An 18631-nucleotide genomic window follows, 5' to 3' on the forward strand; every position below is an offset into this window, starting at 1 on the left:
GGTGTTGCACTGGGGTGTACAAAGTTTAAAATCACACAGCACCAGGTTATAGTCCAACAGGTTTAATTGGAAGCACAGTAGCTTTCGGAGCGTCGCTTCTTCATCAGGTGATAGTGAAGGGAATAATCCTAACACAGATAATTTATAGCAGAAGTTTACAGTGTAATGTAACTGAAATTATACATTGAAAAATTGATTGGCTGTAAAGATCTGTTTGATCCTGTCAACAGACAGGAGTGTTCCCTCCCAGTTGGGTAACACTGCAGTGGTCCAGGACATTTAACCTCGGACCTTCGAGTGACCATGCTCCAAGGCGCACATCGGGACCGGCAGCAGCAAAAAGTAGCCGAGCAGAGGCTGATAGCTAAGTTCGATACCCATAGGGAGGGCCTCAACGGGACCTTGGTTTCACGTCACAGTACGGGTGACCACCATTGCACTATACACACACAGACATGACTGCTACACACACTCTCTCTCACACACACAGGCATTCCAATACACACATACGCACGGACACACAATACACAGGCGCGTGTACACAGACACCCACACGCACCCTTACAGACAAACACATTCACACACTCACACATGCACCCCCCTCATAGACTTGAGACACTCGATACTCACGACACACACACATACACTTTCTCACATTCACAACCCCCAACCCAGACATACAGACACATACACCGACAGAAAAAGACCCATATGCACAAATATATTTTGTGGGGTGAATTTGTACTTGTAGGGTTACATTGAATTTTGCTCAAAAACTGTATGCATTCATGTAGAACGCTGAGCTCAAAAACTGCATGAAAGCATGTTAAACTCCGTTATCTCACTTTATAGATTAGAATCAATCTAAATATCATGGCATAGACACAGAACACAGGCGGCTATCACTTCAACATATTGTCTAGCTATCACCATTGTTAACAGCTAACCTGAGCATACTACTTTTTAAAAAATGGTTTTGCGATTTACACATGAAAGAAGTGAAAATATCATGGTATTCACATAGATGAAAGACTTAACAGACAATCAAGTTTTAAATGTATAATTTCAGTTACATCACACTGTAAATTTCTGCTATAAATTCTGAGTTTTAGGAGTGACCCTCCACTATCACCTGATGAAGGAGCGATAGCTAGTGTGCTTCCAATTAAATGTGTTGGAATATAACCTGGTGTTTTGTGATTTTAAACTAAAGAGAAAAAAAATTGCATCTCCTCTGCAGATAAAAGACGCTTGACAGTCATTTTAAATCAAAGAGACGACATTAAAAACGCGAACGCACTACTTGCAAATACCACCAATTGCCAATAAGTGGCGATAGACCCGAACACATAACCAGAGAACCGAACCACAGCCCTTCTCAAAAAACTTCGGATGTCTGGAGAAATATATAAGACTGACTTCCAAAAAATGAAACCAGACGGATCCAAAACACCACACTTCTACACTAAACACAAAGTTCACAAAGCAGGAGCCGCCATCAGACCCATAGCCTCGCTACCTGTAACACGAATTTACAGATTGGTCAAGGAATCAAAGCAAAGACTAAAACACTTAGTAGAGCACTCACGCCACTCCATCCTGTCCACCTATAAATTCCTGAAGACCATCAAAGACAATAAGATATAAGAGGATGACATAATGGTCTCCTTTGATGTAACAGCCCTTTCCACATCAATCAATTTTGACTTGGCGAAACACTGACTAAACTACACTGAAACACCATCAACTTCAACAGCAGGGACCGTATCGTCAAGCTAGTTGGCTTATGCCTTACCACCCACTTCACCATCAAAAACAAATCCGATAGGCAAACCAACAGAACACCCATGAGATCTCCGTTATCAGGGTTCTTTGCAGACACAGTAATTTAGAGACTCGAACAAATAGCTCTGCCATACATCCAACCCAAATATTGTGTCCACTACGTAGATGATACTGCTGTCATCACAAAACGAAACAAACTAGAGGAAATCTTCAAAATTATCAATACTACCCTTACTTGCATAAAATTCACTAAAGAGGAAAACAACAACAAACTGGCATTCCTACACATCACAGTCGAGCGAGCAGCCAATGGGCAACTTCAAACAAGCGTCGACAGGAAAACAACACATTTGGAACAAATATTGAAGCAATCATCCTGACATCAACAAATGAAGCTGCATCAGAACATCATTTCAACGAGCCAACACACACTGCAGCACAACAGAACTACGACGAGCAGAGGAAAGTCACCTATACAGTGAATTCAAAAAGAACTGGTACCAATGATCACAGTCCACAGATTTTTCAGCAACAAACCCGAACAAGCAGACAAAGCGTGTCCAGAAACCCTAGCCACTCTATCCTGCATTGAAGTCATCTCAGAAATGACTGCAGACTTCTCAGACCACTTGGCATCATGGTAGCCCATCAATCCACCAACACACTAAACCAGCAGCTAATGACCTTGAAAGACCGCATACAGACTACAATCAAACAACTGTCATTTAAAAAATACCGTGCAAGGACTGTAACAAACACTATATTGAACAAACAGACAGGAAGTCGTGAGTTCATGGAATGCCCTGCCAGTAGTAGTGGTGGACTCTCCCTCCTTATGGGCATTTCAGCGGGCATTGGAGAGGCATATGGAGGATAGTGGGCTAGTGAGGTTAGGTGGGCTTGGATCGGCGCAACATCGAAGGCCAAAGGGCCTGTACTGCACTGTATTCTTCTATATTCTATGTTCTATGTTCTAAAACGAGCCACCAGAATACATGAACATCAACTAGCCACAAAACGACATGACCCGCTCTCAGTAGTATCCTTTCATACAGTGGAGGAAGCTTACCACTTCGACTAGGACAATACACCCATCCGAGGACAAGAAGAACAGAGACACGCACGAGAATTCCTAGAAACATGGCATTCCAACCGGAACTCTATTAACAAACACGTTGACTTGGACCCGATATACCACCCCCGAGAAATAGAACAGGAAATGACATCACTGTATGAAAAGACATTGCCACAGGAAATAACATTACCAACGCAAAGAAACCGAAACATATAAATAGGAAACAGAAATCATCAGCAGAGAGTTTTCCGGAAGTTAACTGAATATGTTACCGAATATGGGGACGAAACGTCTGAAAATAAACTTTCCAGCTCAGGAAGCAAACCTACATTTAGAATCTCAACCTGCTACAAATGTTCTCACATCTCGCCAGTCCTTTTTATTCCATTAACGAATGGATGATTTCATGTGACATATATCGAGCAAAATACAATGAAACATGTATTCTCGTCTATTCCATACATGTTGTCCTCATCCATATTGTATCTTTCTAGTGACAGAGTTTTTCTGCTCCTTCTCCACTGTATAAATCCTCTTTCTAGTTTTGAACTATCTTTTAACACGCTCACTTTTCGGTGTCGACAGAAGATTCTAGAGAAAGTTCGAAGTTTTCCCATAATTGCTCCCTGCTCTAACATCTCCCTCTGAAACTTTAGCATTCGTCATCCTTCCCATTCCGATTCTCTGCCTGACACCGATTCTATCTTTATTTTTCCTCGTCAACCAGGGAGGGCTGGTTTTGTTTATCCTGGCTTTCACATTTCAGGGATCATTCCTCGACTGAACCTAAAACATCTCCCCTTTGATGGGAGCCTATTGCCTTTTCTAAATTTTTTTGGCCACCTTCGTGTTCCAGTCAAATCTTCTCAGCTTCGTTCTTGCCCCATTGACGGCTACTCTCAGTTAATTGATTCTTCATATTCTTGGTTATTGCATATCATTCTCAACTATCATCCTGAACTTTACACTAAAATGATCGCTGTGTCATCGAATACTTGTGACTGACAGAGGATCCATTTTGGCTGAAAATGTGTTGCTGGAAAAGCGCAGCAGGTCAGGCAGCATCCAAGGAACAGGAGAATCGACGTTTCGGGCATGAGCCCTTCTTCAGAGGATCCATTTTCCCCATGTTTTTTCCAATGACCAAGTCCAACATCACATGCTTTCCTGGACTGAATGCATACTCCTGTAGAAAGTCTCCTCATTGCAATCCAAGGAACAATTGCTCCTTACTGCCCTGACATTACCAGAATCGCAGTTTACATCTGGGTAATTTAGTTTTCTCAGTAGTGTTGCTATAGCTCTCAACTCTCCCTGCATACTTATTCTCCCCACCATTTCCACTCGTTGGTGGCAGGCAGACGGTACCTTACAGTGCAACTGTACACTTATTGTTCTGTAGTTCCAGCTAAATTCATTCTTGGAGGAAACCAATTTCTCTCGAACTCATGAACTAACGCTACGCTAAACTAATACTTACACCCGTCATCATTTATTTTACTTTCTTTTGCATCGGAATATTTTATATCCAAATATATTTAACAACCAGTCCTGTCATTCATTGAGGCAGCTTCTGTTATCATTAAATCATCAGCTTTCCACACACCAGTCTGCAACTGTAACTTCCCAAAGTCCATCTATTCACATCCATGGAGACTACCTCGGATTTGGACTTCCTTTCTTACTCCATCTTCCACTTTTAAGCTTGTTGTTGTAGATTAGTACCAGCTGCATCTCCTTGTATTGTGAGAATCACGGTACTCTCTCCTCCTTTTTCTTTGTTGTCCCCATATTCCCATCAATTTAATTTAAATCCGTCCCAAATACCCCACAAGGAGCTCAGGCCCAGCACTGCCAGTTGCTACCCCATTCAGCTTGTACAGTTGCTGAACTCATTCCAATGCCCCAGGAATCTGGAGCCCTTCCACCTACACCATTTTTCCAGTCACAGCTTGATCTATTTAACTCTCTAAGCTCTGTACTGCCTTGTGCACGGCGCTGGACGTATTGCAGTGATTGGTACATTTGAGCTCCTAATTGCTAACCATACACCTAGTTCCCTAATTTCTGATTCTGAGACCACTTCATTCTTCTAATCCAATTCATTTCTACCAACATGGCCATGATCTCTGCCTGATCTCCCGCACTAATACCATGCATATACAGTGACATTTTATACCCTACCATCCTGGAGTTACATTGTCAGTCACAAAAAGACTTACATCTTCTTGAATTTACTGACACCGCTGAATATTGCAAATCGTTCCTTCTCCCTCACCTCCAGTACAGCCGGATTGCTTGTAGTGCCACAAACATGGTTCTGACTGCACTTCCAAGAGCAGCCATCACCTTCGTCCGCTTCCAAACTGGAAAACTGAATTTCCATTGAGACCCCTGATTATTCGTGTCTTGCCTGACTATTTGCGTTGGACTCACTCTGCATTGTTCCTTTGTGCTGCAATGTGCGGTGGCTCGTTGGACTAATGTCCTGATGCAGCTTCGTTTGTGCATGTTGAGATGATTGCATCTGTAGTTAAATGTTTGTTCCATCTGTGTAGTTTTCATGTAGACGCTGGTTTGAAGTTGTACATTGGCTGTTCCATCTACTGTGATATCTAGGAATGGCAGTTTTTTGTTTTTTTCCTCCTCTTTTGTGAACAAAAAACTACTCCTGCAAAAAAACACGAGACAAACTTGCACAAAGTTACAGCGCTGACAACACAGAAGCATGGATAAAAAAAAATCTGACCGGCCCTTAACTAATACTTAAAAAGCCATCTTCGTAAGAGGATTAATTTACAACTTCCATTCCCTCCCTTCTTCCACACTGTTATCACTGCAGTGTGATCTCCGATCTGGATCTACTATCCACCTAATGCCCAGCGTCGAAGATATACCACAGAGTCTCAGCATGAGCTGAGCCCAAAGATCTAGTGCTGGCTCAGACACCAGCAGGATCTTTAAAGGGCACTAGCTTTCGGAGCGATGCTCCTTCATCAGGTGGTAGTCACTCCAAAAGCTCGTGTGCTTCCAATTAAACCTGTTGGGCTATAACCTGGTGTTGTGTGATTTTTAACATAGTTGATCTGATAATCTTGAATTCCTTTCTGCTCACTTAGCTCGACAAAGTTTCATCATCTTTCTGATTAACTATCTGGTATATTTTGATAATACCCAACCACACAGTCTCAACAGCGGTTACTGGAAAATGCCACAGATTCTTTGACCCCTGAGCAAAGAAATTACTCCTCATTTCTGAATTAAATGGGAAATATCTAATGTCCTCTGGTGCTCTCCTCAGAGCATAGGGCAAGCCACCTGCCCGTATATAACCTGTCAAGATCCCACGAACATTGAACGTTTATAATTGTTATTATGTGAATATAGATTTCCCCTCCTCCTCCTTTGTTTCAAGGAGAATAATCCCAGCCTAACCAATCATTTCACGAAGTTCTACTGTATACTGTAGCAACATGTTAGTAAGTCAGCGCTGTCCCTTACAGCGTCCTTACATATTATTATGACAGGTGGAGAAATTTCGGCGAGGAAACGTGTTGATATTTCAGGCGCCGACGGGAATTGAAACTTGAAATCAGAAAGCGATTAGAATCGGATTGACCCACAGAAGGACCATATACAGAGAAGATAACTCTGACAAATGAAAATCTAATCATATTCGATTGACATTCAATGTCTTCAATGTAACTGAATTCCTCCGTGTAATTGTTCTTGGAGCTAGTATTTAGGAAAAATGGAACCTGACCGCCCATATAATGAAGTTGACGACAGAAACCTGTCCGTGGGTCGACTTTGTTTGATTATTAACTCAACCCATGTCTCCGTGAAGCCTACATCGTCCGCAATGCACAACTTAGATGTTTAACAGAATTCTTTCCATTTGCGTAGATGGGTGCAGCTTCAATGACACTGAAGGAACTGGGCACCCTCCACGACAATACAGTTACTTAACTGTATATTGTTGAACACCTGAATATTTATTCCTTTAACTGCTAAGGCACAATTGCAGCAGAGTGCACCACATAGAAATTCACTGAGTAAGTCATCCAGGCATTGTTGAAAGAACATTCAAAGCTCAAAAATTGTACTGACTATGGGGACAAAGTTGAAGATGTACTGAACCTTCACCATTTGCAAATTACCCTCTAAGGCACATACCAGCATGACTTGGAGAGGAATCAGTGGTAACTTCATTGAGTGGTGAAGTAGTTTGATGGGCAAAGATTTATACTTCAACCCTATATCTTTCATCTTTCAATTATTAAAAATGTAGATTGTTGCATGGACCAGACTCGTGCTCATTCCTTTAGTTGTTCCCTATACTGGCGGTTGCTAAAGATCGAATATCATCCACAGTCTGTCGTCAACAATAGAAAATATCCAAAAACCTCTCGAACAACTTATCTCCCTGTCCAACAATCTTCAGGGAACTGTGAATGTCCACTCCAAGATCTGTTTGTTCCTGTACACCACTCAGAATCTTCACTGTTATTGTTACAACTCCACAAATTCACTACCACCCATTGGTCTGGATTCAATTCCATTGACCATTTTGCCTTTCCACCTGATGGATACATCCCTGCGGTCCCTGACATTATTCATCAGAGTCAACTGCACGACTATGTATCGTTATTAAACTTCTAAATCATGACTCCAAATAAAAAATAGTTTGAATTATTGATCTACATCAGGAAACAGTGGCACTTCACTGGTAAAAAGCATCCAAACATGGTTCCTTGCTGCATGGGATGAAGAACTGCCATATTCCAATCTCGAGGGGTTGCTAGCCCAGTATATCGCCATTACATTTGCAGATGACACAAAGATTGGCAGAGTAGCCTGAAAACATAGGGGACTGTCAATTAATGAAGGGGAATATAGATAGACAGAAGAGTTGAGTGGAGAAGTGGCAAATGGAGTTCCGTCCAAGCAAATGTGAGGTAATGATTTGGGGAAGTCTAATTTCAGAGCCAAGTATACAGTAAACGGAAGAGCCTTGGGTAAACTTGATGAGAAGTGAGATCTGGGAGCTCAGGTCCTTTGTACCCTGAAGGTGTCTGCACAGGTGGACAGAGTGGTCAAGAAGGCATATGGCATGCTTGCCTTCACTGGATAGGGCATTAAGTATAAGAGCAGGCAAGTCCTGCTAAAATTGTGCAAGAGTTTGTTTTGGCCGCATTTCGAATACTCTGTACAGTTCTGGTCGCAAAAATTACCAAAATTACGTGGACGTTTAGGAGAGAATGCGGAGAAGGTTTACGCAGATGTTGCCAGGTATGGAAGATGCAAACTCTGAAGAGAGGTTGAGTAGGTTAACTTTGCTTTCATTAGAAAAAAGCGAGATTGAGGGGACCTGATTGAGGTCTACAATATCATGAAGGATACAGACAGGGTGGATAGAGATAAGCTTTTTCCCAATATGAGGGATTCAATAATGAGAGGTCACGTGTTCAATGAGAGAGGTGAAACATTTAAGGGAGATGGACATGGAAAGTATTTTACACAGAGGGTGGTAGGTGCTGGAATGCGTTGCAAGCAGAGGTAGTAGAGGTAGGCATGGTCGATTCATTTCAGGTGTGCCTGGACAGATGCATGAGTAAATGAGAAGCAGAGGGATATGGATGCTTAAACATTGGGCGACATGTTTAGATAGTTGATTTGGACCGGCTCAGGCTCGGCTGTCCAAAGGGCCTGTACCTGGGCTGCACATTTTCCGAATTCTTTGTTCTTCTTTGTTCACTACACTACCAATTGTGGGTTACAGGTGAAGTAGTGTTACTTCTGCAATCATAATTACTTATGCAAAGTAAATGAACTCACACCAGTGTACAATTGTTTCAACCAAGAGCTGAGTCAACAAGAATAAACCTATATGAAGGAAATATATCATTGTTTTCATATTAGTTAAAATGTGCATACAAGAATGAAAGGTGTCTGCAAACAATGGTTAATGGTACAGACAAATAGATAAGGTGCTGTGAGGGTGTAGGTTAAGCCAGATATGCTTGTACAAGCAATAGTTATAAGCATTTGTTTCCCAGTTCTGCAAAAACCAAAAACAAACCCCATTTAAAAGGCAGTAAAGGTCAATATGGTTGGGGAAAGGGAGGAAAAAGTCACAAGTGGGGGAAATAGATCGCAGTGAAGGAGGATATACCTAACTGTTGACCACAGCCAGGATGTAGTGAAAAGGCCAAGTAAAACCTGTACTTTGTTATGCACAAGGCCTGACAAGGCAAGAGAGGAACAAGAGTAATGGGCACCGGGTTTGGAGTAGTGAATCCTATGTACTTGCCAAACTCTGCGAGTCTATTTCAGGCACCACGCTTGCAATCGTGTAATAAACATACTGTTTTTTCAGATCTTATCTCGCATTGAAATTAATGAAGTGATTGGGCTTAGTTTCTCACAACTGGGGGATCGTCCGGGATATTTTTTTTTAGATTAGATTACTTACAGTGTGGAAACAGGCCCTTCGGCCCAACAAGTCCACACCGCCCCACCGAAGTGCAACCCACCCATACCCCTACCCCTTATCTACACTAAGGACAATTTAGGATGGCCAATTCACCTGACCTGCACATCTTTGGATTGTGGGTGGATATATCGCCGGAGGTGTGGCTGGCCCTGGACAGTTGGAAGATGCCTCCCATTCACAATTGACGAGCGGTTTCTTTTTCCGGGTTTTGCCCGCTCCCTTGGGCGATTGGTACGAATCCCACAAGAGAGACATCTGAATCACACAGTGAAAGAAGGTCGATAAAAAAATGGAAAAAAAGGGGCCCAGGCAACTCTGTGCACAGACCAACGTCAGGAAACTGACTCTTAAGTATTAACTTGGTGGCCGGGAAAAGGGGTATTTAATCACTGAGGGACTGGTGAGGGCCCCTAGAAATGTTGGCGGGGGGGGTGGGGGTGGGGGGGGGGGATGTAGTCGAACTGTCACGGAGTAAAGGAAGAAAAAGTCCCTGGTAACATTCCTCTTGAAAGTCCGTTGGGGAGGATGTTGAGGGAATGGATAAGTAACACATGTACAAGGAAAAAAGATAAAAAGAAAATGATTAAAAATTGTTGTTTAGTATGGGCCAAAGAACCAATCCTTCATCCAGCTACCTTCTGGCCAAAGTATGGTTCGGACGAGGATTGGATATGTCAGTATTTAGATTTGTATGTGAATAAAAGACAAACTTTTAATCAAGAAGAGGCGAACTATGCGTCCTGTTAGAAGAGACTCAATGCGGGATACTCTGGAATGAATGCTGAGGACCCAGTGGCACAGGGTCTTTTGAAAGTATATTTTGTGACAAAGGCATGGCCAGGCACAGAGAAAGATACTGAAGATAGAAGGGAGGAGTGAAACACCATTAGATGAATTGTTAAGAGAGGCACAGAAAGTGTTTGGAAAGGGAGAGGATGTGAGACAAAACAGAAGGCAAAAATGATGGTAGCTACGATTGATGATGTAGTGAAGAAAAGAATGGAAACAAAAGTGAGCAACCGGAGCGGTGGGTGGCAGCATGTTAGAAAGAGTGGAAGAGGGAGAGGGAGAGGGAGAGGAGAAGGGGGAACATTTGATAGATGGTTCGAGCGACAGAGGCAGAGATGGAAGTCTCCACAGGCAGGATGCTATTATTGCAGAAACGTGGGCATTTTAAGCGGCAGTGTCCTGATCTTCGAAGGGAAGAAAGGTCAATTCCACTTAAGAATTTTGATGAAGAATAGGGGTGTCAGGGGTTCCTGCCCCCGCGGAGCCACCAGGAATCCTTGATAAACTTGAATATGGGACGCTGAGGGGAAGAGTTAGTCTTCCGAGTAGATATGGGGGCAGCACGGTCATCGCTGAATTTTACACCAAAGAAAGTAGGAAAGTAAACACAGTCAATTACTGTTTCCGGCGTAAAAGGGAAAGGATTTACTGTTCCAGTATTTGAACCTATGATGATAGAAGTTCCGAAGGATGCAGTCACAGGGGAACTGTTGTATATCCCTGATATAGGAAATAACTTACTAGGGAGAGATTTAATTATCCTCTTAGGACTGGAGATTTGAATTCAGGAAAAAGAATTAGTTCTACAAATGGCAATGTTGACAGAAGATGTGGAGAGAGAGATAAACCCTGTTATATAGGCTAGAGAAGGGAATCATGGAAAAATACAGATTCGTCCCCTTTAAATAAGTTTAAAAAGGAAAGGGGACGTTGTTTATGAGCGACAATATCCCATTTCCATAGAAGGTAAACAAAGACTGCAACCAGTATTTGAGGGGATAGAGATGGTCTGTTGGAGCCATGTATGTCTCCTTATAATATCCTAATTCTACCAGTGCGAAAATCGGATAGAACTTATCAATCAGTGCAGGATTTGAGAACATTGAATCGAATAGAACAGCTCAGGCATTCAGTGGTGTCAAATATGTTATTAAGTAAGATCCCTCATGACCACAAATGGCTTAGTGTGATACATTTAAAGGATACCTTTTCGGCTTGTTCCATCGCGGAGGAAAGTAGGATTTTTTTGCCTTTGAATGGGAAGATCCCAAGACAGGATGGAAACACCAATACTGGTGAACCGTGCTCCCCCAGAGGTTTACGCAATCCCCGAATTTATTTTAACAGATCTTGGTACAAATATTGGAGAAATTTAGCAGCCCCAAGGGAACTACCCTGTTACAGTATGTCGATGACCTCTTAGTAACAGGAAAGAGAAGAGAAACAGTAGTAGAAGCCACTAAATAAAATTGAATTTCCTGGGTCAGCAGGGACTGCGAGTATCTAAAAACAAAATACAACATGTGGATCGAGAAGTGAAATACTTGGGGCATTTAGTTAGTGAGGGAAAGCGAAAGATAAGGTTAACCTGGAAAGGTTAAAGGGAATACTGGGGATTCCACTGCCCAGGACCAAACGGGAATTACGTATTTTGGCGGGTTTAACGGGATATTGCAGATAGTGGATTGATTCTTATGATCAAAAGACGAATAAATTATATCTCAAACTATTAGAGGAAGAAACAAAGTGTCTGATTTGGGAAGAAGAGGAAAAAGAACTATTTAAGAATTCAAAAGAGATCTGATCCATGTCCCCATGTTAGCTCTACCTTCTCTAGATAAACCTTTCCAACTCTTTGCTACCGCACATAAGGGAGCGGCTTTGGGAGTATTAACCCAGAGGTGGGAAGGAATGAGAGAGCCAGGAGCCTATCTTTCGAAGCTATTGGATCCAGTATCCTGGGGGTGGCCTGAGTGTGTGCAGGCTGTGGCTGCCACTGCCCTCTTGGTAGGAGGAAAGCAGGAAGCTTACATTTTGGGGATCCCTAATAGTAAGCAGTCCACACCAAGTGAGAACGATTCTAAACCAAAAAGCTGGGCGATGGTTGACAGACTCACGGGTTCTCAAATATGAGGCATTATTAATAGAAAAGGATGATCTAGTGTTGGTCGCTGACAATTGTTTAAATCCAGCTGCCTTTCTTTGGAAAGGGGAAGGAGACTCTCCACAGAATTCAGGGCACGACTGCCTTGACATTATAGAATACCAAACTAAGGTCCGCATGGACCGGAGAGATGTTCCACTTCATGCAGGAGCCCGACTTTTTATAGACGGATCATCCCGGGTGACTGAAGGGAAAAGAAATAATGAGTATGCAGTTGTAGACGGGACGAAAGATAGTGTGGATGAGGCAGGAAGGTTGCCGAATAGGTGGTCAGCTCAGACCTGCGAACTCTACGCATTGGAAAGGCCCTAAGGGCGTTAGAAAATAAAGAGGGAGCAGGATACAGTGACTCTAAATATGCATTTGGTGTTGTGCACACTGTTGGAAAGATATGGCAGGAAAGAGGACTGATCAATAGCCGGGGAAAGGAATTAGCACATGACGAGTTGATTAAATGGGTCTTGGAGTCCCTATTACTCCCCGAGAAATAGTGGCAGTGCATGTAAATGGTCATCAGAAAGGAAATGAACCAGAAATTAGAGGGAATAAATTAGCCGATGAAGTGGCTCAGGAAGTAGGCCTGGACCCACAAGCAGTGCTGATACATTCCTGAATACCTACTGTCCCTGATCCCCGGCAAGCTCCTATATTTACTGAAGGAGAAGAAAACAGAATTGAAAGATATTGGGGCTGCAAAAAACAGCAGACGGGCAATGGATGCTACCAGATGGAAGGGAAATGTTAAACAAAATGATGATGCGAGAAATTATGGCTGTCCGACATCAAGGCCTCCATTGGGGAGTACAAGTAACGTGTCTTTTAGTTCTTACTGAATAAGGATGTAGAGGAATATATAGAATTGCTAACCAAATATGTGAGGGATGGATAATATGCAGAAAGGTAAATTAGAAAGTCTTGAGAAAACAGAGCCCAGGAGGCAGAGACCGGGATTGAGACCCTTCCAGAGTATACAAGTAGATTATACTGAACTACCCATAGTAGGAAGACTAAACTATATGCTGGTTTTAGGAGATCATCTATCTGGTTGGGTTGAGGCATACACCCTAGCTACTGCCACTGCGAGTGCGGTGTGTAAAACAATATTAGAGCACATAATTCCCCGATATGGGCTCGTGAACTGTAGAGATTCCGACCAAGGAACTCACTTTACCTCTAAAGTGTTACATGAGATAATGAAAGGGTTGGGAATTTCCTGGAAGTTCCATACTCCATGGCACCCACCATCATCGGGAAGGTTTGAGAGAATCAACGAAATAGTCAAACGACAGCTCTCTAAATTGATAATAGAAACCAGACTCCCTTGGACCAAATGTTTATCAATAGCTCTCTTGCGAGTACAAACAGCCCCAAGGAAAGGTTTGGGACTATCCCCTATGAAATCATATTTGGATTACCTTTTCTGGGAACGAACGGAGAATTGACAATTCCCAAAACTAAAGACGTGTTCTAAAGAAGTAAATACTGGGCTTGTCCGCCTTTTTGTCTCTTCTCAGGAAACAGAGTTTATAGGCACATACTCCGTCCCTTGAATCCACCATTCATTCCATCCGGCCGGGAGATTGGGTCTTAGTAAAATCCTGGACAGAGACTAAATTGCAGCTGCACTGGGAAGGGCCGTATCAGGATCCTTTGATTACCGAAACGACAATAAGGACAGCGGAGAAAGGCTGGACTCACTACACTCGGATCAAAGGGCCAGTGGACTCTCTAGTTGAGGAAGATGTTTGGACAGTCGAATCAATGCAAGACCCGTTGAAACTCAGGCTGAAGAGACTTTGAGTAACTGATTATGCAATGGTGATGTGACCGCGGGATTATTTCTGCAGGATTGTGTGTTAAGTTTTTATGAGCTTCAGCACAATTTGTAGAATGCTGGGAATGCTTAGATATAATATGCTAGCTCTCTTACTGTTGGGATTTTGTCAAATATAATTTTCATATGTGTTATTAACGATCCCTGAGTCTGATAATCCGCAAGAAATAGACGCTGATGCATGCAGCTTAGTAAATTGTGGGGATGTAGCTAATCAAAGACAGTACCGCAGCTCAGAGATACATCTTCAGTCTTTTAGGGATGGGATTTGGCATAATGGTCTTGTCACAATACACAGGGCCACCTTCCAATTGTCCCGATAAAGAGCGTAACCCAATATACCTAATGATAAAGTAAACCACATGGCACAAAGCAATTCTCGGGGGGGGGGGGCACCTATGAGATACAATTAGATGAAACATTTGGGATAGAAATGTAAGCAAACGGGAAGGATTTCTCGGGCTGTTGTTTTCAAGTTAGCGTAGGACAAGGAAAAAGGCCAGAACTATTTGATAATAAGGTACAACCTTTCACCCCTCCCGATCATTCTACAGTAGTATAATTATAGAGATAAAGGACTTGAAACAGACCACCGAAATAGAAACTGGATATGGGGATGCAAATGCCTGGGTTGAATGGGTAAAGTATACTGTAAAATGTCTTAATGAGAGCAATTGCTATGCATGTGCCTCCGGTAGAACAGTGGCCCAGGTGGTTCCCTTTCTGCTCGGGTGTAAGCAAGACAGGAAGGGCATGAAATGTATAACAGCCCTGTAACAGGATAAGACTGAATGGAATGAAAAGAATTGTGCCTCCCTATTTCTGATGTTCGCTCCCTTGGCGAAGAAAGATTCAAAAGCCCCCCCCACCCCACCCCCCCCCCCCCCCCACCGCCCACGTTTTCAGCTGCAGTCGGAAATCACATGACTTGTGTGCGTAGACATGGTGCAAATCGGTCTAGAAATTTGGGGGAGCTGAAAGTATGTACAGAGATTAAGGGAGGGATCTACTCAGCACCAAAGTCTCCCCAAGCGGATCTGCGTGGTACTGTGGAGGCAAATTATTGAGACCCACCCTACCACCAGATTGGAGAGGGATATGTGCAATTGTACAATTGGTAATTCCATTTACTCTGGCATTTGAGAAGGAAAGGATAGTGGAGGAAAAGGGAAGGAGTAAGAGATTACTGTTAGACACTTCTTCTGATGACAGGATTTATCTCGATTCTGGAGGAATCGCTAGGAGCGTACCTGATGAGTTCAAGGCTCGTAATCAGATTGCAGAAGGCTTTGAGTCAGCACTCTTTTGGTGGGTAAAAATTAATAAAAATGTAGATTGGATAAATTACATATTCTATAATCAACAGCGATTTATAAATTATACAGGAGATGCGGTTAAAGGAATATCAGAACAGCTTGATGTGACAAGTAGGATGGCATGGGAAAACAGAATGGCCCTTGATATGATTTTAGCGAAAAAAAAGTGTGTCTGTGTCTGTGTGTGTGTGTGATGTTAGGAGGAAGCTGTTACAACATTATTTCTAATACCACTGCACCTGATGGTTCAATTACTCGGGATTGACTACCTTAGCAGAGGAACTGGCTGAGAATTCAGGAGTAGACACATCTCTCACGGGATGGCGTGAAGCATGGTTTGGAAAATGGAAGGGGGTGGTGGTTTCCATCCTTACTTCCCTGATAGTGGTAGCCGGGGTATTGGTAGCCAATGGCTGTTGTATCATGCCCTGTATACGAGGACTCACCCAAAGACTGGTTCAGACAGCCTTAATAAAACAGATAACACTAAAATCGAATCAGGCAGAGGAACATTGTCGATAAAATAATGAGGGGATGAGTGAGACCAAGATGGATGAAATATCCAGAATGATGCTTGCGAATCTTGGGGGCAATGCTTAAAAGAAAAATGCAGAAGGTAACAAATGGTAATTAAAGAAAAAAGGGGAAATTTTGGGATATAGGTAAAGTAGTGTCACTTCTGCAATCATAATTATTTATGCAAGGTTTATGAACTCACACCAATGTATAATTGTTTCAACCAAGAGCTGAGTCAACAAGAATGAAAACTATGTGGAGGAAATATATAATTGTTTTTGTATTAACTAAAATGTGCATACAAGAATGAAACATGCCTGCAAACAATGGTAGATGTTACAGACAACGAGATAAGGTGCTGTGAGGATGTGGCTTAAGCCAGATTTGCTTGTACAAGCAGTAGTTATAAGCATCTGTTTCCCACTTTTGCAAAAACACAAAAACAAACCCCAATTAAAAGGTCATAAGGATCAATATGGTTGGGGAAAGGGAGGAAATGTCACAAGTGGGGGATTTAGATAGTAGTGATGGCGGACATACCTAACAATGGACCACAGCAGGATGTGCTGAAATGGCCAAGTAAAGCTTGCAATTTGCTAAGCACAAGGCTGGATAAGGCAAGAGAGAAACAATAGTAATGGGCTCCGGGTTTGGAATAGTGAATCCTATATAAGATATGTATTTGCTAAAATCTGTGTGCCTTATTCCAGGCACCACGCTTGCAAGCGTCTAATAAACAAACTGATTGCTGCAGATCTTGACTTGTGCTGAAATTATTGAAGTGAGTGAGCTTTGTTTCTCACACTCTGTAATTTAAATTTACTGTGCTTTCTATTCTCTCAAGTGCTCATATTAATTGCTCCTCGTTTTCTTCTTAACTTTGAGAAAAATCTCAAAATTCCGGGCACAATAAAAGCGATATGAATTATAACTTAGTATCTGGACAAGAGAACCAATGAACAGCTACATAGACCTCTTGAACATGGGAGCTGGGTATTGAGAACAGAGGATCAGTGGTTAGCACTCGTGTCTTACATTGTTATGCACTTGGGTTTGATTCCATCCTCGATCACATGTTTGTGTGGAGTTTGCATGTTCTGCTTTTCTCCCACAATCCAAAGATATGCAGGTTGGGTAAATTGACCATGCTAAGCTGCATGTTCTGTTCAGGGATGTGTAGGTTATATGCATTAGTCAGGGGGAAATGTCCAGTAATCTGAGAGCAGAATGGTGCTGAGTGGATTATTCTTCAGAACGTCAGTGTAGACTTGTTGGGCCAAATGGCCTGTTTCCACACAGTAGGGATTCCATAAACATAAAATTATGTTTCGAAAAACAAAACGGACATTTATTTTAAATGTTGCATTTAAAACTTACCTTTAACTGTCAATTGTCAATCTTGTAAAATATCTCAATGTTACTGAATTAATGTTCAAACAAATCACTGCACAAAAAGCCGCACAAAGATCTTCATGACCATCTAAGTACTGTTCAGTGGAATAATCACAGTAAAATTTTATTGTTTCTGAGATCAATCCCCACTATCACAGTAAGGATCAGGTTATCAGTCCCTTCAATAAATGCAATCGTTGTCCTCTGGTATTTCAGTTCAGTCGTTATACAACATACTGGTTGTTCAAAGCATGGTTATTCTTTATTATGAAGGGCCAAGGGTTCTAACGGCAAGAGATGTTGTTCGATCTGATTTGTTGCAAGTTCTCAACCAAGTTTTCACTATAAATATTGCAAGAAAATGTGTTTATTTGGTCTTGTTCAACTGCTGATGCTAACATTTTCAGTTCATGTTCATGAAGCATATTTGGAGAAAGTGAGGAAAGCTGTGGTGTTGGAAAAGTGCATGCACATTCAAAGAGCAGGAGTATCGAAAAGATTCCTGATGAAGGGCTTATGCCCAAAACATCGATTCTGCTTCTCCTTGAATGCTGGCTGACCTGCTGTGCTTTCCCGGCACAACGCTCTTGCCATTAGAAATATTTGTCTAAATATTCATATATAATACTAAAAGTTACCTCTGTCAATTTAATTTACTGTGCTTTCTATTCATTGAAGTTTTCATGTCACTTGCTCCTCTTTTTCTTCTTAAATCTGATACAAATTTCAAAATACAGAACACTTTAAAATTCACATAAATTGTACATTTACATTCTCGACAAGAAATCCAATGGAAGGCATATAGAATTCTTGAACAGCATACACATTTGAATGAAAAAGCAATTCCTTCTAAAAAAAATTTTCCACGTCTGTATCTTTTTCTCAATTCAATAATCCTGCAAGTAGTTTATAGTTGTCAGTTGACCTCTCTGAATGAGTACCTAATCAATATCAATGTAACAGCTGAAACATTAACAAAAGATTGATAACTGGGTGTTGGAAAGACCTTATTTGAAGCCAAAAAATGTTTGGTATTTACTAGAATTCCACCAGAAAACATTTTTGAATCATAACACAAGAAGTGAGATATGTGCAAACCTTATTTTTAAATGAACAAACTCCAATATTTCCAAAGCATTTCAATCTTACGGTCAAAATGAACAGGTGACTGGAAAAATACAAACAAGTTTCTGACAATTCATAAACTGAACAACAATTACAAATTCACTTTGATCAAAGGACAGAGTAATATTTAGGTGAATCA

This window comes from Chiloscyllium punctatum, chromosome 31 (genome assembly GCF_047496795.1).
Source record: "Chiloscyllium punctatum isolate Juve2018m chromosome 31, sChiPun1.3, whole genome shotgun sequence".
Classification (NCBI taxonomy): Eukaryota; Metazoa; Chordata; class Chondrichthyes; order Orectolobiformes; family Hemiscylliidae; genus Chiloscyllium; species Chiloscyllium punctatum.